This window comes from Girardinichthys multiradiatus, chromosome 10 (assembly GCF_021462225.1).
Source record: "Girardinichthys multiradiatus isolate DD_20200921_A chromosome 10, DD_fGirMul_XY1, whole genome shotgun sequence".
Taxonomy (NCBI): domain Eukaryota; kingdom Metazoa; phylum Chordata; class Actinopteri; order Cyprinodontiformes; family Goodeidae; genus Girardinichthys; species Girardinichthys multiradiatus.
Genome location: NC_061803.1, coordinates 22,785,129 through 22,806,832, shown reverse-complemented (window position 1 = coordinate 22,806,832; position 21,704 = coordinate 22,785,129). Strand labels below are relative to the sequence as shown.

The window sequence follows — 21,704 nt, the reverse complement described above, 5'->3', positions numbered from 1 at the left end:
GTAGAAGCCATTCAGTTGATTTGCCAGGCGAGGATTCTGCTCAAGATTCAATCAGAAGTTTGGAAGCTTTTAATTTCTTCCTGTAGGTTGGGATGAGATGGATCAGAGAGTGGTCGGAAAGTCTTAAAGTAGCCCTGGTGACAGCATGATATGCATCCTTTAAAGTTGTGTAGATGTCACACAGTAACGTTAATAGCAGCACAGCACACTTCACTGATGCCTGGAGGCGGGGCTTCAGCCGGTATATCTTCAACCGTCAGTGAGTCTGTGGGAACACAACTGGTACTGTACCAGAGTAGAGTGAAACTGAGTGGAGCGAAGCCACGCTGGCTAAAAGGAGCCAGCAGAAAGGAGGCACAAGTTGCCCAACATGCAAACTGAGGGTAAAGGTGAAATATTACATCAATATCACACTTAGAAGTCTTTACATATCCGGTCTTTGCATATCCAAATGGGTGTAGGTCTGCATGTGATTAGTGAAGACCCTGTCTTTTTTAGATATTCCCACCATGCTATCAGAGAGGAACTGATATTGAGGCTTTTAAAGCATACATGTCGTTTTATATTTCAGCTAATAAATGGTAGGTCTGAAATCTCAATTCTATCGCATAATGTCTGTTCCATGTCTAGCCAGGGGACTGCGTTTAAACCATTTTGAGACTTATTGTAGCATTTTGGCTAAGAATTAATGATGAAAGTTTGGCAGATCTAGTCCTCCTTTATCTTTGGTCTTCTGTAGCATTTTTAAGCTAATACATGGGGGTTTATCTTTCCAAAGAAATTTAGTGATGGAGGAGTCCAGAGATCTAATCCAGTCAGATGATGATTTATTTGGGATCTTTAAGAATATAAGTGTTTTTTGGCAAGATCATCATTTTTACTGAAGTAACTCTTTCCATGAGTGATATGGGTAGAGATTTCCATCTAAATATGTAACATTCCCTGTCTGCAGTTGTATAATAAGGGAATTATGGAACAATTATTTGGCAGAACTGTAGATTTTAAACAATTTATAGAACACTCTGAAACTCTTGAGAAAGAATTTATCAATCCAATTGCCTGAGAAAAAGGTTTGTGAATGCTAGAGAAAAAGTAATACATAATCCGCATAAACACTGATTTTATGTCCAATATTTATGCATTATATGCTTTTAATATCTTTAGTTTGCCTGACTGCTGCTAGTGGTTCAATTAAAAATAGCAAATATTGAGGGTGAAGGAGGTCATCCCTGCCTGGTACCCCTCTAAAGACAGAAGCTGGAAGATGTTTGGTTATTTGTCCCAATACATGCTGTTGGGGAATTACATAATATTTTTTAACCAGTTTATGAAAGAGTTTCCAAAACCAAATTTACTCAAGGTTGCAAACAAGAATTTCCAGTTAACTCTATCAGATGCTTTTTCTGCATCTAGAGATAATAAATTAGTCTAAAACTTTTTACTATAGGAATTAAATTAAGTAATCTGCATGAATTGGTGGATGAATGCCTCCCTTTTATAAAACCGTTTTGGTCAGAATGCATTATGAGAGGAGTTACCTTTTCTAGTTGTTTTGTGAGGCCTTTACAGATTTATTTTGAGAGCAACGTTAATAAGGGATATGGGATGATGGTTGGTAGGAAATACTGGGTCTTTGCTTGGTTTTAACAGTAGAGTAATGTTGGCTGAATTTATATTTACCGGAAGTCTGCCATTTTCCTCAGTTTCCTGCAACATTCTGTGGAATGTTGGTGCCAAAATATTCCATAATTCCTGGTAGAACTCTGCTGGAAATCCATCTGAGCCTGGAGCCTTTTTATTGGGGATGCTTTTGAGGGCTTCCTGGATTTTGGCCGATATTAGTGGTACATCCAAGGCCATCGCTTGATGATCTGATAATTAGGCCCGAGCAGCGAAAGCGCTGCAAAGGTCTATTGGAATCTCTCCATTTATTATTATTCATCCGTTAAATGAATTGCCTTTTTGGTGGCTTTAACATTTTCAAAAGCGCCCCAATACGCGTCAATACTGGTGTAACATTACGTATTTTTAGGGTTTCGCAAAAGTCGCAATAAAAATGGCTTAATAAGGCCCCCCTGAAATTTTTAAAACAGCCTCCTTATTTGCTTTAGTTTATCATATGACATTTAGTACACTTGTAGAACTTCCCTACATCTACTGCACCTAAAACTGTCTTGCACCGACATTCTACAACTAACAGGGACCAACTATCTTGGATTCAATTATCGATTTTGACCCAATTTTTGTCATTTATATGTATATTTGACCCCTTCACCTAATCAACATTAACAGTCCTCAGTGACCGATAACAAGATGGTCTAAGTAAGTCTCCATCCATGGCACCCCCTAGGAAAGCTGAACCGCTTTATCTCCCTCAGACATAATCGGATCCACACCAGATTTTGCGTGCATCATCGTGGACAAATGCTAAACACGTTGGCACGGTCAATTGATGACATCCTTTTAGCACTGCCCACTTACAACCAAATGACAGGTTTCTTAGCTGAGTAAGCTCTTTTGACAGTCTCAATAAACTTCTAACTTTCTCTAATAAGGCATAATAACTTTAGGATGACATTTTCAAAACACAACAGGAAGTCTTCATTAATCCCTCTCCACCAAACAGGAAATAAGTGCAGCTTCCATCAGGAAGGTCGGATGTTGAACAAATTTACAATGTTTCTTTGGGATTGGAACTCAGTATTACTGTATGAAGTGGTAGTAGTGTGGAGGCGGCGATGCCAGGCTCCCGCGATTGTCGGGTGGTGCTGAGCTGTGAGGGCTGCCCAATGCTGCTTCCAGCTTTTAATTTAGGAACTGTTTCCTCTGAAGCTTCTGACAATTTAATTGTTTCTTCTAATTCCTGAATATGATTGTTTTCTTTTTTCTTCTTATGTGATGAGAATTAGATTACCTTCAGCTGTGGATGACCCAAATAAATAATTTCACTGCATTTAATTCTCCACATTTGTCTGCCTTTCAGCCTTCCTACAGTTCCTAAACCACTGTCTATAAAGTTCAGGAACCCTTTCATAAGCCTTCAAAACTGCTTCGTTATCCGATTTATATACCTTTCTCAGCTGAAGTCAATGAAACATAGGCCTTTGTAGCCTTACCCACTAACACACTTTGCAATAGCATAGTTCAGTCTAGATCACTCCACTCATCATCATCTGCAATGCCCTCAAACAGGAGAAAAACACATCAGGATCATGCTCATTAAACTTATGTAGCAACTTTAGCATGTTAACTACGCTGTTCCTAGAAATCCCATAACTACATTGGGACAGATTAAAAGATCCACCACTTAACCTTCCTTCAGATTTCAACTTCAAGCGCTCAGCTTCAAGAGATAGTTTCTTTAACTTCAGCTCTTGGGCTAGCCTCTTTTCCTCTTGTTCACATACTACTCTTTTCTCCTTAAGCTCATGTTCCATCCTCTTTTCCTCTAGTGCTAGTTTTCCTTCCTTAAAGTCATGTGCTAGCCGCAGTTTTTCCAACTCAAACTGTAGTTCTAACTCATGTTTCCCAAATTGATGTTCAAGTTGAAAGTCAATTTGACCTGAAGATTCACCCTCTGTGAACGCGTTTCAGCTGGAAAAAACATAACCAGGTGAAGCTACAGCTGCTACATCAGTATCTGAAAGAGAAACAGTTAGCACATTTAACTTCATAGGTGTCCTTAAAAAAAAAAACCTTAGCTGAGGTAACTTTAAACCTTTTGCAGCGCCAGAATTAATTATAAAGTATTTAGCTACTTGGCAAATGTGCTCTATTGTGAGTTTCTCCAACAATTCCAAAGTTGGGGAAGCCAAAAAAAGACTCCACACCAGACTCTGAAAACAGAGAAACTTGTTAAAAATGCCAAGTTCTCCCTCTTAGCAGCAACCATACAGAAGTGCACATCTGGTACAAACAACAATAAATGACAAACCTACATTTCCCTGCAACTAAGTAACTAACTAACTGGCAGCAAAACCATCTGGGTCAAAACCCCTCAAGCAGCAAACCACGGTCTCTGAAACCTGCAAATAACCCGTAACACAGGTGAGCCAATCAAGCATCCACAGTCCAAAAAGTCTGGACGAGTCCCCACAAGTTACGTCCACCAGCCTCAGATGGTGGGGTAACATAAAGGGAGATCAAACAAGGATTTCTGCTTAAAAAAAAAAAAATATATATATATATATTAAAGTAAAATAAATAAAGAAAACCTGAGATGAAAAATCATATAACAGGTTAACCCAAAACTCCAATAAATAATCAAACTTAGCAAATGTAACTCAACCTAAACATAAGCAACAAAGCAAACAAATGAAGATCTCAGGAGGGAGAGGGAGGCTCTAGCAGCAAAAGTGGCAGTGCTTAATAAGCAGGCAGCAATTAAACCAACCACCAGTGCCTACAGAAGGATTCTTCTCAAACCCTGCAAGAAAGAACAAAAAAAGAGCTAGAGCCGTAAAAGGAATCACAGTACAAAACATACGTAAAATAGCTGGCATGTAAGTGCTTGAAAACTCTGCTTTTTAATGGGCAATAATACACTATAAATTATCAGTATTAACTCACTCAACAATGATGCTGCAACCTACAACAACCTAACATCTCCCTCCTGATTTCATGCATAGCAGTTTGCTGAAGTGGTAGGCAAATGCTAGCAGGTATATTCTCTGTTTTGATATGACTCGGCGATCATTTGGTATAGATAAGTTACTTAAAGTGTTGTTTTCTTGCTTCAGAAACGCAACACTTTGCTTTAAACATCATAAAATTTACTGAATAGCAGTTGCTCTTCAGCTGTCTCCTACAATGAAAGCAGACTGGGGATATCAGAGGACCAAGAACGGTAGTAAAGTCATTATAAAAGATTGTTAAAATCATTGATTTAATTGGTTAAAAAAATAATGTGCATGACCTCTAATACAATTTTGGTAGCCGAAAGCTTAAACTTAACTAAAATATTATCCAGGAGCCTGTCTAGAAATAAAATGTTTTCAGTAGTAAAAGAGGACAAACATGGTCCTACCTGGGGGCAGACATACATGTAATTGAGTATTTGACACCAAATGGTAAATGGCCTGCACTTGTATAGCGCTTTATCTAGTCAGAGGACTCTAAAGCTCTTTACACTACAATCAGTCATCCACCCATTCATACACTCATTCACACACTGTTGTCCATTGAGCTAACTCCTCCTTCCTACTACCCTTTTCTAAGCGGATTGCTCAATCCAGCTCTCCATCTAACGGCTCTACAGTCCAACTCTCTACAGACGGTTTTGTTAACAGCTGCTCATTCCCTCATTTTACAACTTGCACTTGGTATATGCGTTAGGTTAGGTTAATTTTAGTGACTCGGCATGAGGCCCAAGGGGGATGTTTCAACAAGTTTGGACTTAAGGCACCCTATAAAAACCAGCTATAAGCATCTTAGAACCATTTACCAAGACTTTACCAAGAAAAAACAAAAATAAGGTGACTCAAATAATCGACTGTACACAATTCATCTAGAAATTTATATGCTTCCTTTAATTAGTAACGCTTTTCCAGGGGTTGTAAACGGCATAAACTTCAGCAACTGTTATGATTCTGGCACGTCTGCTCTACCCTGTCTCCCTGGCTGCAATCAGCAGATTAGATGCACCTGGTGGCTGCTGCAGTGTAGTGCAATCTGTGGCATGCCAAGCACCTGTGTCTTCTCTGATATATACTGACTCTGACAAGCAGACGGTGCCAGATTTTTGAAAGCCATTGTGTGAGTAGATATCCAGCGTTCCTTCCTGTCTGATCATTGTTCTTGACCTTGCCTTGCCTTTTGGATTTATGCCTCTGCCTGCTCCCTGTCGGACTATTTGGATTTTGTTTGTCGACCTTGTTTCCTGCATCTGGTTTATGCCTCTGCCTGCCCCTTGCCTGACGTCTCTTGTTCCGATCTTTGACCCTGTTTCTGTCCTTGGATTATTCAGCCTTGAGTCACATCTTACCTGTGCTGTGGAGATCACTGCCTGCCGCCCACTGAGGTTTCCCCTCTGGGTTTCAAGTTCTACTCAAGACAAAAGCAGGTTAGTGACTTTTCTGATCCCTGCAAAATCTGGAGAGACTACAAGTCACTAATCCCTCTTTTTGCCCCAGTGATTCCTGGAAGCTGTGTGGAGTTTTACGTGAGTGACGTTTTCCTGTGGCTGAATAAACCTTTTAAATTTTCAGTACTGTGTCTGGCTGAATCTTGGGTCCGCCTTTTTCTGATTCGTAATAGCAACACATATACACAGATAATAGAAATGGATCTATCAACCTGACCTATTTTTCCGTGATACTGAAACTGGTGAGTTTGAAGAAGAGGTTTTGAAGGCAAAGACTCATCAATGCACTCGATTTGGTTGCATTCTTTGGGAGGCAACAAATGGATTTCTTGGGCGGAAGGCAACCTAAGTCGTCAGTTTTCTTCCTCTGAGCAGACAAGCACTGATGCCCCAGGTTTCGATGGTCTTTTACTGATGTCTTAGATCAAGTATAGTCTCAATAGTCAGTAACTTCCAGGGGCTGAAGAGGTGAAGGAAACCCTTAAGGTACAAAAGGGATTGGTTCAGGACTTGTGGAAGCCAGAAACTTGAAGCAGTCAGTTGTTCATTGACCAAGTTTACTCAGTTGTCTGGGTATAATGTAACAGCTAGAATCAGACTCTCAATTGGAGTCAAAGTCCTCGGGCACACAGGTTGATCCGCTTTTTAATGCAGATTATCAGCCTGAATGTGTCTCAGGTCCTCCTGATTCACCTGCAGCCTCCTTCTTCCTTTTGATTTTATTTGCTGTTCTTCTGCGAGGAACAGTTCCCCTTTTTGCACCCTTTTTACAGTGCAGATAGCCTCATTGGCCTACCCTTGTTGTAAGATTCCTGCAGATTTCTGAACCATGAGCATTAGTTACAGAGTCATGTGTTTTGCATCAGTAATGGAATCTTGTGTATCTGTCCTGTATCCTAATTAACTCATTCACAAGTTCATGTGGTCGTTCATGTGTACCTTTTAGTCCATTAGCCTCTGTTGGCCTCCATGACTTACTGTCAACACACAACCTCTTCCCCTGTCTGCTCAATGTGTTACTTCCTCTTTAACTTCACAACAGTATTACATTGTTTATTCACCACACTTGTTCATTTACACTTCACAACCCTCACATATTCTTCATCCATTCTATTCATATATTACAACTGATTAACAATTGATTACAGTAACATTACATCTCTTTCATATATAGTTGATTAATAATTTCTAAATCCATAATGCTTTTCAATCATCAGTTCACAATCAGAATTCAAATATACTATCATTTATATATATTTTCACTTGATAATCAAAGATCACATTTATCACATTTACTACTGTAGAAAATCATCATACATCATTGCTTTAGTTTCACGTATAGTTGTACATTGGCAAAAGAAAAGATGTCACCTCAATTTGGTAACTGACATTGGTAGACTACATTGTAGCCACAGGTGGCTACAATGTAGTCCTCTGCTGGGGCAGAGGGCCACAGGGCAAGGCAGGTCGTGCTGAAGGACACAACGACTGAGACAGATGGAGCGGAGATTTGAACCCACTGGTTACAGGATGGATTATAACCACCAGAGCCACTTTTGCCCAGAGATATGCGCACAAATATTTACAATCAGTTTATACAAAGAGATATATATTCTTTCGCTGTCTGATGACAATTAATCCGACTAAATGTTCCCTGTTTTACGTCAAATCATTTCTGTGTGCAAAATGCAAGACTCCTAAGTGAGCCAAGTGACCAAGTTTTTATAAAACATCCTTCAAATTCAGAGGTTTTATGCATTTCCTTAGTATTGGTAGACTTACCATTGAACTATTTGACTTGGGGCAAAACCTTGGGTATCCTTCATCAAGTTTTTCTACTAGCTGGAATTTTTGTCCATTTCTCCTGACAGAACTGTTGTTAATGAGTCAAGTTTGCAGGCTGCTTTGTTTGCACACACATTTTCAGCTCTGCCCACAAATTGTATGTGGGACTGAGATCAAGGCTTTGTGATGGCCACTGCTAAACATTGACTTTGTTGTCTTTAAGCCACATTGCATCTAATCTGGTGGTATGCTTGGGGACATTATCCTTTAGGAAGACCCATTTGGGCTCAAGTTTTAACCATGTGTCTTGAATATTTCCAACTGATGCCATCTATTTTGTGAAGTGTACCAGTCCCTCCGGCAGCAAAGCACCCACACAAAATGATGCAGTACTTCACAGTTGGGATGGTGTTCTCAAGCTTGCAAGCTTCACCCTTCTTCCTCTAAACATAACACTGGTCACTAGGGTCAAATACTTCACTTTATTTTACATCAGGGCACAGGACATGTTTCCAAAAATAAGACATTTGTCCTCAAGTGCATTTGCAAACTGTAATACAGCCTTTTGTCTTGCTTTGTTAGTAATGGCTTATTCCCCTCTGAGCAGCTTTTCAGCTCATGTAGCTATAGAACTCATTTTACTATAGATAAAGACTCTCTCTTAGCATTTTCAGCCAGCATCTTTGCATGGTCTTTTACTTTTGTTTGGGGGTTGATACACAGATTTCACACCGAAACATGTTAATTTCTGGGACAGACATGAATGGTATGGTGGCTGGACATTTCCACAATGTTTTTATAATTGCACACAATTGTTTGAACAGATGAGCATGGCACCTAATAGTATGTGGAAATTGTACCAGATGAACCAGACTTGTGGAGGTCCACAGTTATCCTGATATCTTGCCTGATTTTCCATGATGTTACACAAGGAAACAGTGTGCCTAAAGTGCTGCCTTGAAATGCATTCACAGGTGTGCCTCCATTTAAGCCTCAGATGTTGTGAATTAACCTAAACATAAGCTTACAAACCCATGACATCATTATTTGGACTTAATCCTAGTGTTTGCAAACTTCTGAATTTGAAGAAAGTGATACATTTTCAAAAAGTTTTTTTTTCTGCTGCTGCAAATGATTATTTTAGTAATCGAATATTCTATCGATTGTTGTGATGATTAATTGAGTGGATAAATGGATAAAAAAATTGGCACAATCTGCAGGTTTTTTGTTTAAGCACTTAGACTTCTGAAGCTATTTTTATGAATAACACTCTTGTTTTTTTATATGCGAAAAACAGACAAGAAAAAAAAATTACGATTTACTTACCAAAAAAGTAAACAAGTAATTTAAATTAAGACTTAATAAACACCTCCTTCTAGATATCAAACCTCATTTTCAGTTTTGCGTGAAAACTGGACAGTGCAAAACAACAAGCCTCAATAATCTTCCTAAATGCAGAATAAACATTATGAACTAATATAAATGAAATTTCTATTATCTTATTAGTTATTAAATATAATTTAGGCAAGAGTCAGACCTTCTTCCAGTTGATGTTGTCTCCAGAAAGAAACAGCAAAAAAATCACTACAGTGTTCTTTAGAAATAAGGCTGTGATTGATTTATTGTTATTTCTGGAATTGTTAGTGTATAATGAGGACACAGGATGACTTATGCCATCATTCAGAATAGGTTTACTTGAAGCCCTGGAACATGTACCAGCCAAAACATTCTCCATACTCTAAGCCTTTAGGGAACAGTAGTCATACTGCTACACATCCTCCTTATAGCTAAATTTCTGTTATTTAGAATACATTTTTGTTAGTTTTGATTGAACTGTTTTGAACAGCTCAATCTTAAATGATTTGATACTTTCACTTGAACAAATCTCTTTTAAATTTGATCAACACAACATCTGAACAAGTACATTCACTCAGGCAGCTTAGAAACTTGACCAAACCTGGTAACGGTCCCTCTAGGCCTAAGGTAACTTCTGTTTCCTCTCAGGAGACCCTTGTCAGTCTCAACCACATGAGATCTTGAAGTGTGGGCTGGCCTAATTACTGTGCCGGTAGACCCTTCAGTGGTAATCCAGACTCTCTGTTCCGAGATTAGCTTTGGGAGGAGTCTAGAGCAATGTCTGTGGTTGTAGTGTGTAGCATGCCTTTGCCTCCCTTCCTCATCCTTCTTGCAAAACGCCTGAGGACCCGGCCAGTGTGAATGAAGATGTGTGTTGAGATAGAGATGTGCATAGGATTCTCACCATCAGCTGCTGAGCTGGTGAAAACGTGTGCTCCAGTGGAGTAGCTCTGTATGCCAGCAGTCCTCTGCTGTAATCACTGTCCTTTTTCCACAGGTTCTTGATTCTTCGAATTGCACGTTCTGCTTCTCCATTTTCTTGAGGATAATGTGGACTACTTGTAATGTGTGTGAACTGGTACTTCTTTACAAATTGTCTGAATACCTCAGATGAACACTGTGGACCATTGTCTGTAACAACAGTCTGTCACATGCCCAGGTGACAGCCAGTACCTCTTTTCCAATTTGGGTGTATCATCTCTTTGTGTGAGTTAATACAATTCAATTCAGTTGTATTTATATAGCGCCAATTCACAACACATGTTGTCTCAAGGCACTTTACAAAGTCAATTCAGTTGAATCATACAAATTTCAAGCTGGGTACATACAGGGGTTGGACAATGAAACTGAAACACCTGCCATTTTAGTGTGGAAGGTTTCATGGCTAAATTGGACCAGCCTGGTAGCCAGTCTTCATTGATTACACATTGCACCAGTAAGAGCAGAGTGTGAAGGTTCAATTAGCAGGGTAAGAGCACAGTTTTGCTCAAAATATTGAAATGCACACAACATTATGGGTGACATACCAGAGTTCAAAAGAGGACAAATTGTTGGTGCACGTTTTGCTGGCGCATCTGTGACCAAGAGTGCTCATGTCATGTATGATTTCATTTTGTTCCTCATGATTCTCATCTTTCATTCTGCATGCTCAGTTTTGTACAGACTGTTAAATGTCTCAAGCTTCATCCATTTCTTTTGTTTTCACTGTTTATGTTGATTCTTATGCTGAGCGTTTTATTTGTTTGTAACATTAGAGTCTTTGTGATGTATCAAGAGCCACAGTATCCAGGGTAATGTCAGCATACCACCAAGAAGGACAAACCACATCCAACAAGATTAACTGTGGACGCAAGAGGAAACTGTCTGAAAGGGATGTTAGGGTGCTAACCCGGATTGTATCCAAAAAACATAAAACCACGGCTGCCCAAATCATGGCAGAAATAAATGTGCTCCTCAACTCTCTTGTTTCCACCAGAACTGTCCGTCGGGAGCTCCACAGGGTCAATATACACGGCCGGGCTGCTATAGCCAAACCTTTGGTCACTCATGCCAATGCCAAACGTTGGTTTCAATGGTGCAAGGAGCGCAAATCTTGGGCTGTGGACAATGTGAAACATGTATTGTTCTCTGATGAGTCCACCTTTACTGTTTTTCCCACATCCGGGAGAGTTACGGTGTGGAGAAGCCCCAAAGAAGCGTATCACCCAGACTGTTGCATGCCCAGAGTGAAGCAGGGGGGTGGATCAGTGATGGTTTGGGCTGCCATATCATGGCATTCTCTTGGCCCAATACTTGTGCTAGATGGGCGGGTCACTGCCAAGGACTACCGAACCATTCTTGAGGACCATGTGCATCCAATGGTTCAAACATTGTATCCTGAAGGCGGTGCCATGTATCAGGATGACAATGCACCAATACACACAGCAAGACTGGTGAAAGATTGGTTTGATGAACATGAAAGTGAAGTTGAACATCTCCCATGGCCTGCACAGTCACCAGATCTAAATATTATTGAGCCACTTTGGGGTGTTTTGGAGGAGCGAGTCATGAAACGTTTTCCTCCACCAGTATCACGTAGTGACCTGGCCACTATCCTGCAAGAAGAATGGCTTAAAATCCCTCTGACCACTGTGCAGGACTTGTATATGTCATTCCCAAGACTGGGGGTTTGAGAGAATAGACCAGAGACACAAAAAGAACACAGAAGCACTGAACCAGGGGTACTTTCTATGGGACAGAAAAGTAAAACATTAATGGTTGTCAATGATTGTATCTCTTTTATTAGCTTCATCTAGGAGAGAAAGACAGCTAATGATCTCTGAGCCAGTTTTTAAGTCAAGAGTACGAAAGAGAGCACATACACTACAGATACAAGTGTATCATCTGTAGAAGGTGAGCATTAAGCTGTTGACAGCAGCAGCTTGGCCAATGCTCCCGTCCAGGAAGGTGCCATGTCTAAACATAGAGCCAGGCCAGATGTAGCTTCTAAGAAGAGAAACACCAGAGAGAGAATATAAAGTTAAAAACTGAAATAGCAGCAAATAACGCAAAATTGGAGAGTTATATGAGAAGGTACCAAAGAGACTGAAAGTGGTCATTATGCAGCCTAAGCCTATAGCTGCATAACTACAGTGATAGCTCAGGATAACGTAAGCCACTCTATCTAAAAGCTTTATCAAAAGGAAAGTTTTAAGCCTGGCCTTAAAAGTAGACTGGGTATCTGCCTCACAGACTAAAACTGGTTCTGGCACAGGAGTGGAGCCTGATAACTAAAAGGATCTGCCTTCCATTCTACTTCTAGAGACTCTAGGAACCACCAGTAAATCTGCAGTCTGAGAACAGAGTGTTCTTTTTAGGAATATATGGAAGAATTAGATATCTGATGTATGATGAAGCTTGATTATTAAGGGCTTTATATGTGAGGAGGAGAATTATAAATTCTCTTAAAATCTCTTTTTAATTTTCATCAGAACTCTTGCTGCAGCATTTTGGATCAGCTGAAGGTGTTTAACTGGATTTTATGGACATCCTGATAGTAAAGAATTGCAGTAGTCCAACCTTAAAGTAACAAATGCATGGACTCGTTTTTCAGCATCACTCCTGGATGGGATATTTTTATAATTTTGGCAATATTCCGGAGGTGAAAGAAGGAAATCATAAAAACCTATTCAATATGGGATTTAAATGACATGGATTTATGGATAAATATAGCTGAGTATCATGAGCATAACAGTGCAAATTTATCCCATGTTGCCTGATAATTTTACCTGTTGGAAGCATATATATAGTAAAGAGAATTGGTCCGACCACTGAACCCTATGATAATCCTGGTGTTAAAAGATGATTTATCATTTACATGAACAAACTGGAATCTGTCAGATAAATAAGATTTAAACCAGCTTATTGCTGTTCCCCTGATCCCAGCTTTTTGTACCAGCCATTCTAAGATACTATTGTGATCGACTATATCAACTGCAGCACTAAGATCGAACAGAACCAGTACAGACATGACTTTCAATGCTGTTTCAGTGCTATGATGGGGTCTGAAGCCTGACTGAAACTCTTCATACTGTGTAAATGCTCACACACTTGATTAGCAACTATTTTCTCAAGAATTTTAGATAGGAACGGAATAATGGATATAAGTCTGTAATTTGTAAAGTAAAGGTTTAATTACAGCTACCTTAAAAGCCAGTGGTACATATTCATTTACTAAGGATAGATTAATCATACCAAAAATGGGGCTGGTAATCAAAGGGACCACTTTCTTAAATAGTTTGGTTGGGATTGGGTTTAACATACAAGTTGAAGATTTAGATGAAGCCAATATTTCTGATAACTCAAGAAGCTCCACTGGATCAACAGTCCAATCACAGATCAGTTTGTGCACCTACCTCCAATGCTGTCTCACTTACTGAGGATGAAGTAATCATGTTCAGGAGTATGCCAATGAAAAGACTCCCATAAAGTCATTACTACTGAGAGCTAAGGGAATGGATGGCTCAACAGAGCTATGACTCTGTGTAAGTTTAGCAACTGTACTATAAAGAAACCTAGGATTATTCTTATTCTCTTCTAATAATGATGAAAAAAAGGCTGTTCTAGTTTGGCGAAGTGTCTTTTTATACAACAGTAAACTATTTTTCCAGATTAAGTAGGAGTTCTCTGGGAGTGTAAAGTGCCATTTTTTCTTCAGATTTCTAACATTGTCCTTTCAAATACGTAGCTCTGAATTAAACCAGGGAGCCAGACTCCTATGAAAAATACCTTCTTTTTTAAGGGGGCTACATTGTCTAATGCACCAAGCAGTGAGAAAGTAAGTGAGAATCCGTTTTTGAAAGGGAAGAAACAAAATTACTGCCCTCGACTGTGTTTTTCTGAGATAATGAGGAAATTAAAACTGGAACAAATTCTTTAAAGGTTGTTATAGCATTTTCTGACAATGATCTACTATAATGAAATTTTATTTCAGATGTGTAGGACTGTAAATAATAAACCCAAAGCTTATTAAAAAATGGTCAGACAGGACAGGGTTAATGAGGAAATATTGTTATTTCTTTACATTTAATTCCATATGTCAACACAAGGTCCAGAGAATGAAGACAAAGGTGGGTAGGTTTGCTAATGTTTTGAGACAGCTGAGTCTAAGATAGCATTAAAGGCTATATTTAGGCTATCACTTTCAGTGTCAACATGAATGTTAAAATCCTCCAGTATAATGAGTTTTAGTGTTAGTATTTAACACTAAATCAGATAATAAGTCTAAGAACTGATCTAAAAATTGGGAATAAGGGCCTCGTGGACAGTGCAAAACAACAAACAGAAGTGGTTTTATTGCTTTGCCATTTGGATGAGGAAAACTAAGGATTAAATATTTAAAAGAGTTGTAGCTATTAATTGGTCCGGGACTAATCAATAAATCTGACTGAAAGATGGTTGCTACTCCTCCTCGCCGCGGTATTTTGAGGTATGTGAAAATTGCAGCTCCAATACCATATGGCAATGCATCAGCGGCAACTCTTGTCAGCTGTGTTTGAATACTGAGCACTTGTAAAGACCTCAGTAACTCTTTCATCTTATGAAAAGCTGTTTCCTGGAGCTCCGCCCATATCCACAAATTTCTGTCTTTCTGTAGTTCTTTTAGTGGTGTGGTTATTGTGGCCACCTGTGGCAAAGATTTTGCAAGGTAGTTGGCCATGCCCATAAATTGTTATACATCCTTTACACAGGTAGTTTGTGGCAGCTGTTGGATTACCTTGACTTTATTTGGCTCGGACTTTATGCTGTTTGCTGAAACTTTGTGGCCCACAAACGTGCTTTCTCTTTGAAAACTCACATTTTTCATTTAAGTTGAAGCAGTCTGTGCAGTCTTTGGTCATGCTCTTGTCTGTCTCTGCCATATCCTACAATATCATCTGCATGACAGATCACTCCTTCAAAATCCACCAGTATCTGAGACATCCTCCTCTGAAAATGTTCTGGTGCTGATGCTATACCAAACAGGAGTCGGCTAAATTGATATCTCCCAAAGGGGGTGATGAAGGCCGTGAGGGGCCATGACTCTGCTGTGAGAGGGTTTTGCCAGAATCCAGATTGGGCATCCAGTTTTGTAAACACTTTGGCATCTTTCATCATGTCCAGTGCTTTTTCCACTGCAGGTAGGATGTGGTGTTCTCTTTTCACAACAGCATTAAGGGGCGTTAGATCAACACAAATCTTAGGTGGCTTTTTTCCGACAATGCTGTTGGCTCAGTGACCTTTGAAATTATATACATCTCCTCCGTTCTGTTCAACTCCATATGCACTGCGTCTCTAATAGGTAGAAGGATCCGTCAAGGGACGGAAAGGGCAATAGGTGTAGCTCCCTGTTCGAACACTATATGATAGGGCTCTCTCAGCTTGCCTAAACCCTGTAAAACTCCTGAATAAGCTGTCCTGAGCTTTGTGTTAGTTCCAATAACTGCATCTACTCTGTACACCAGTCCTAGGTTTCACAAGCTGGTTTGCTTAATAATGATGTGCAAGTCCTGACACAAGATAAATGTTTTACACAGTACTACGCCCTTTGGCAGGCATTTCAACTGTAAAACAGTCGTTCACTTTCAGTGGGTATCTACTTGGCCCTAATAAGTTGTTTAACTCCTGTGGAACGGAAATAATGTCTGGGCCTGTATCTAGTTTTTGAGATTTTCACCATTTACCTGGACTTTTTTTATCCATGTATCTGATGCCCATGTTCCTAGCTCACTTAGAAATCATGTTCACTGCAAACTATATAATCTTGGTTTCCTGTAACCTCACATAGCCCTACAGCTCAACCTGAATGACAAACTGCAGGAAATGACCCTTTTTCTGGCACTCTAGCTGGACAGTCTTTCCATGGGTGTCTTGTCTTCTGACTGCACCAGCCGCACCCCCTTGATTTCTGACCCGTCTTTGAATTTTGCCATGCCTTTTTTCTTCAGTTCTTTCATATTTGCCTTTATGGTGTCTGTGTTTAATATTTTGTCCTCTGCAGTACTGTTGTGCAGTATCATTTGCTGCTGCTTTGCTGTTTCATTTTATCTAACCTTTTGTATGTCTTTTGTTAGTGTTAACTCAGGGTCCATTTGTAGTTGTTCTGACAGCTATTTGTCTTTATTCCTACTACAGTTCTGTCAATTATGAGTTCATTTTTCAGGACTCCAAGCCACATTTTTCAGCAAATTTGTGTTCAGCAGTTTTGAAGACTTTAACACTAACCGTCGTTGATATCTTGAATTAAATTGTGCTCTTTCGAAAATCACATTGTGTTTTCCAGCATAATGCTGCTCAAAAGCTGCTTTGACCACATCATAATTCTTTTTTTATTTTTTATTTTATCATCAGTCAATTATAAAACAGCCAGGACATCATCAGCTTTGTCTCCTATTGAATACAATAGTTAATTCACCTGATATTCTTCTTCTTTTTCATTTGCGGTATGAAACCTCTTAAATTTTCTTATCCATCTTGGCCAAACGACTCTGGTACACTTATCTGTACATTTACAGCCAATTCTTCTTTCTATTCCCCCGTCAGTCTCACGTTTTTGGATGAAAGCTGAGCTGCCTTCTCTCTCCAGTTCTCCGTCTGCCTGCCTGTGCCTTGAGGGCCCAGCCGTATCCTAGCAACATTCTCTCACACTGCTGCTCGGTGTAACTGCACGGGGGACAAAACTCTCTTTTTTTTTTTTCCTCCTAGATTCCTCTTCGAACTTCCTTCTTCTCTAAGCCACCTGAAAAGCAGCGAGTCGTAGTCCACCACTTCTGACACCATGTATAATGAGGACATGGGATGCCATATTCCATCATTCAGAACAGGTTTACTTGACCTTGCTTACTAGCCTGCAGGCTTCACTGTGGGGGAGGAGCAGTGGAGGGAGAACTGTAGCACAGCAGAGAGCAAGGGCGAGGAACCTGTAGAGTTTCCGGAACTCCCTACTGCAGCTTTAAATAGTGAGTTGTATTACTCCATATGAAGTTAAACAGAATCTTGTCAATATCATTTAAAGTTTTTTCTCCACATGTAGAGACAGGGTTGCATATGTTAAACGTGAAATACCTTCTGCTTTGGTGATTAAAACTCTTCCTCTTAAGGAGAGATCTCTCAGGACCAATTGGGTGTTTTCTGCTTAGAGTTTTTTGGATGATAGGTTCCAGATTTAAGGACGTTCTTCTTTGTTGATCTTTAGTTATTCTTATTCCTAAATATCTCACTTCACTTTTAACCTGTATAGTACAAATATAAGTCCTTTATAAAAATCTAGAGACAACATGACTCCACTAGCTCTAGTCTTATATTGTTGGTTATGTGTCTTTGGACCATAGAAGCTGACTGTGTTTCATCTATAACAGAGTTTAGGACCGATTTCTGAGTCATAGTGGCTGGGAGGCAGTGGCGCCGGAATAGGGGAGGCCAGGGGCCATTGGCCCCCCCACTTTACGGCCCTGGCCGGCCGTGAAATCTGGTCCCACCAGATATTCACGTGGGCTGGACCCGATTGTGCTGAGAGGCTGTGACGGATCTCTCTCTCTACCTCTGGTTCTCTCGCTGTCTAGAGACAGAGTCACAAACAAAACGTTTGTGCCTCTTGAAACCGGACAGCATCCGCAAACACACGCACAGCGTGATATACTAACATACGCAATGAAATCGGAAGCGCACTATAACATCCCTGTCCAGTTAACACGATTGTTATGAATAAATGTGCAATACCGGACGTTTCACCGCAAAGTTGTCAAATTCTGGGAAGTGTGGATGCCAATATGTTTCTATAACACCTGCAGTGTTATTAACTCACTAAAACTGCAAATAGCTGTGTTCATATTTTGTCTGTCATTCACGCGTGTCCCAACGGCAGCTGCAATTTGCAACAGCACCGCTCAGTGCGCACCGATGACAGGTCGCTATGTGGAGAAAATGCAGGCAGATGAAAAGAACAGCAATGACCTTCTCTGTTCATGTGAACATCTTTGAAATAATAAAAGAATAAAATAATCCGGACCTGTGGCAGGCTGTCAGGGTCATTGTTTCGTTTTCTGAATGCATTGCCAGTCAGGAATAGCCTTCACATAATCTCCAGACACCCAGGACGCACAAAACTGTTTTTAATGAATTGAGAACTTCTGTTTTACTTTATCTTTTATTAAAGACAATATTGGTTAATATGAAAAAAAGGAAAAAAACGGTTGTTTTGTCAGCAGAAGTTCTGCAAAAACTGTTCAAAAACATAACGACAAAACAGAAGGCAATGTTTTATTTTTATTTTTTATTTTCTTTATTTTAATAAGAAAATATTACATCTGACATATCAGATTTACAATGAAAACACCCAGTTTATCATTATTCTACCGGTTCGTGTATCAATGTAGGCCTAATGATTGTTCTTATAAAATTGTTGTTGGGATTATTTGTGATATAATAATAGACTATAATATGCACATATTTAGTATTTCCCGGGTTATATTAGATCTCAGTTCAGTGACGTGCGGTGAGGTCCATGACTGTTGAAGCCCTGAATCCTCTAGACTCAGATGTACAAATATATGAACCCAATACAGAAACTGATATTTAATTGTTTTTAACACAATTGTTTTTAAATATGTTTTAATTAATTCTATACTGTTCAACAATACGACAGCAAGAAAAACTAAATATTCAATATAAGGTCAAATTTGATTATCTAAAATTATTCTTTATTTTCCGCTGCTCCTGCGGCTCCTCCATGGGTTGCAGGAGGAACAGTGATCCAATCCAGAGGCTGCGGGTTCAGCTGAACTGGAGCAAAACAACAAAGGAGCATCTTTGGCCATGGACTGTGAGGGAGAGGGAAGTCGTCCACTCCAAGTGGCAGATCCTCCTGTGGGCTCAGTGAGAACCACAGCTGGCCTGGCAATGCGCATTTTCCCGTGTAGCAAACAGTTGCCCTCTGCTCTGGCCGCTTGAAGCATGCAAGAGGTTGTTGCGCTGCGTCATTATGAATGATCCTGCTGCTGATGTTTTTCCTTCTGTTATGTTCTGCTCCTGCTTTTCTGGATTGTTACAGTTTGTTCAGCTGTGTCATCACTGTCCACAGCAGCAGGTTTGTCATGTCAGCCTCTGCCCTGACGAAATTATTTATCTTCCCTGTTCATTTGCGCAGGGCGCTTCTGACTACATATTCACGCACTCGAAGCCTTTACGCTTCTCTTTATGCTTCTCTCTTATGAATCTGGGGTTACATAACCCCAGATGTTATGAGAATATGCACAGCGCTTTAAGGTCTGGGCTTCACTGGTTCCTAAGAGCTGAAGAAAAAACATCTTCTTTGGGAACCGTTTGTCCGGTCTCACCATTTGTGCTGAGACCGGGGTGAGACCCGCTCAGCAGGTAGCAGGAGGAATAAACATAGTGGTCAAAATACATAAACAGAGACTCTAAAGGGCAACTTTTAAAGAGGGAACAGGAGGAAGGAGGGTTCTGGACTAAAGCTCCCAATATATCAAGACCCTAAAAATGCCCCTTATGTACGCCCCAACATTATAGTGTGACAAAACTGAGTATGTGCGAAGCAAAACCCCCACGGCCCCCCCACCTATAAAATGAATCCGGCGCTGCTGCTGGGAGGTTTTACTCACATTTTCTCACTGAGACCACATAACCTCTATACAAAAAGGAGCCAGCTCAGTAGCAAATGCCCAATTGTGCAGTTAATCCATCCATTCCTGGTGATTTGTTACTTTTGAGAAGATTAATAGCACTCATCGCCTCTTGCTGTAAGATAGGTCACACAGCTCCATATCAGTTTGACTTAAGCACTTAGTTAAGATGCAGCTCAGGATGAATACAGCTATACTAGCTGAATGCTCTGTGCCTCAAGATAGCCATGTTGAATGATTCCAGCCAGAAGTTGCTGTCATCTGAGACATCTTAAAAATAAAGAAAATTTGATTTAAACTGTTTAGCAGAAGAAATAAACCTTTGCATCTGATACTGTTACGAAGCCCGCTAGCATTAAGAAAAAGAATAGAAAACATTGAATATATGAGAATACAAAACAAACAAAGGAAACTTATGGTAAGTACAGTATTACAATAATCAGTTTTTAGTGGAAACTAATCTACAGTTAGATTACCAAGAACACCATCTTAATAGTACTACAACAGTTTAAGCATTTTAAACTAAACGTTTACTCAGGATAGAAGTTTGTCTATTCTCAAATTGCCACTTTTTCTAAGCTACAAAAAGTGCAAAAAAAAACTTGCATTTTTCACTTGTTCTGAACATTTCTAAACTTGTATACAAAAGTTCCTAATGAAAGCTATGCCAGTCATTAAGCACAGAACTATCTAAACCTTTAATTTTGCTTAGGATTTAGTAGTGATCTAAGTTTATGGATGGATTTCAGAGTCATTATAGAACCCTCTGCCACCAACAAAGTAGGCTGATTTTCCTTTTCTTGCTTTATTTAAGGCCACAGTTTCTTTCTATTTTATCGGTCTTCTTTTGCCAAGTCCTCAGTGAAGAGAAAACCCTTACTTTTCAGAAAGGTGCAACTTTTAGCAGATTTCCAAACAGCTTCTCTTAAACTCCTGGAGACAAACCTCATGATGATACCCCAAGGCGTCTGATCATCCTGGCGACATTTCCCAACCCGATGTGCAACATCGACAGCATCAGGGAGCTTGTCCTTCTCTTTTGGTTTAACCTCCTAGCATATACCTATGACCTTGACATGGACATTCTCCCCCTCACTCTCCGAGTTGTTGGTTTTAGGTTCCATCATCGACCGTATCGCTCCAAGACTTGTCACGTTAATGAATGACTCTTCATTCTTTTCAACTTGCTTTTTAATTCCAGACATCTTCTCAGTCATAACTTTAATTTCAGAGAAAACCACTTCCATCATTTTCTTCAGAGCATTGCATCTGGTGTTAAGTAGGTTAGCCAGCCTGCTAATGGTATCATTAACCTTTTCCATGGCAGTGACAAAGTCAGATTCACATAGATTATAGTTTTTTCAGAAACTGGTGGCTTAGTGGGGTCACAGACAGTGACGAAAATTCCTTGTCTAAAACTGCTGGCTGGTTGCACTGTCTTATCATCATTCGGTCTTTTCTGGCCTGATTTTCAGGAACATTTTTTCATCCTTAATGAAGGTTTTGTCAAAAACAGTTCAATGCCAGTAATAATTGAACTTATGTGAAGGACTCTGGAAAAAAATTGTAAATGCTGAGAGCTTGGTAACAGACTAACACAAAGTACAGCATATTTGTGTTGTGGAAGTAAAATAACACATGGGTTTTCCCCCAAAGTTTTGACAACTAAAAGCTTAAAAAGTGTGGCATGCGTGTTTTAGCTCCCTTTCCTCTGATTCTCCTAAGTAAAATCCTGTGCCTCCAATTACCTTCAACTGTCAACTAATTAGTAAATAGTCCATCAGCGTGTAATGTAATGTCAGTATTGTTAAATCCTGCAGTTA

The 21,704-nt window shown here is 39.8% G+C and overlaps 1 protein-coding gene across 4 annotated transcripts in view; it reads left to right on the top strand.

Moving 5' to 3' along the window:
• Positions 1–21,704, top strand: part of mpp2b (MAGUK p55 scaffold protein 2b) — a 129,144-nt gene that overhangs the window by 19,287 nt on the left and 88,153 nt on the right. Inside the window, exon 1 of one of the 4 annotated variants that reach the window (XM_047377494.1) lies at positions 16,965–17,199. The exons of the other annotated variants lie outside the window; for them this stretch is intronic. The gene's annotated coding sequence lies outside the window, so the exon portion shown is untranslated. Of the gene's footprint in view, positions 1–16,964; positions 17,200–21,704 lie in introns of those variants that run through there. 4 annotated transcript variants of the gene reach the window in all.